At 44.5% G+C, this 873-nt stretch overlaps 1 protein-coding gene across 2 annotated transcripts in view; it reads right to left on the reverse strand.

The window, feature by feature from the left end:
• vwa5b1 (von Willebrand factor A domain containing 5B1) overlaps positions 1-873 on the reverse strand; it is a 77,706-nt gene that overhangs the window by 2,904 nt on the left and 73,929 nt on the right. The window lies entirely within an intron of this gene.

Genomic DNA, 873 nt, shown 5'->3' on the forward strand with positions numbered 1-873 from the left:
GTACAACTGCAATAGCATTTAAAATGTCAGAAGCAGCTAATTTAATAGTGGTTCCGTGATGAAATTCTAATTTTGGAGCGACGTCACGTAAATGTGTCCCGCACACCCAAAGGAGACGAGGTGCTCTGCRTGTTCTGACCCACAACATGCTGCCAGCAGAGCTGCTMACAGGAGACGACGAAACAGATATGATTTTAGTTTATTTARCTCAGTAACGGTGGCCTGTGAAGTCCAAAAAGGTGCATGTTTAATGCAGTTAGTTCGGGAAGAGTCCGGTCTGTATTCACACCAGAAGCAAACTGAAGTGAACCTCACCAGAGTTCGTTTGGAAGCGGACTGAGACCACCTCAAAAAGCAGGTCTCGGTCCGGTTGTTTGATCCGCACCAGAGTTYRCAYRAGTGTATTCACACCTGCACAAAAGGTCCGGACCAACGCTGGAAACTAACTCTGGTTTGTTTAAAGCGGACCAAATTATCAGGTCTGAAAATGACCTAAGTTTCACTTTCAGTTTCACATGTTTGCTTTGTTACTGCCAAGAGCCTGCAGGAGTCATGGGCGGGGTTGGGGTAGGTGTGCTCCGTGATGAGGAAGCTCGGCTTGGAGACACAGCCCAGAGGAGGAGCTGATCCCAAAAGGAGTTTCTAGTCCCAACCTGTTGTTTTTGCTCCCCTGCCTGCTGCCTCAGGACACTGCAGGATTTTTCGAACATGAATGAGTCAAAGTAAGACTCTGGGCATGTTTTTGATGAGAGGATAACATTATAACATGATATAAAACTCAAAAAAGTGATTTTACATGATCTAGCCCCTTTAAGCTCCAGGAAGTTCTATAATAAAAACATTTTAGACATTTTAGACATTTTAGAATGTAGA

Source organism: Austrofundulus limnaeus, unplaced genomic scaffold (assembly GCF_001266775.1).
Source record: "Austrofundulus limnaeus strain Quisiro unplaced genomic scaffold, Austrofundulus_limnaeus-1.0 Scaffold1281, whole genome shotgun sequence".
NCBI classification, from domain to species: Eukaryota; Metazoa; Chordata; class Actinopteri; order Cyprinodontiformes; family Rivulidae; genus Austrofundulus; species Austrofundulus limnaeus.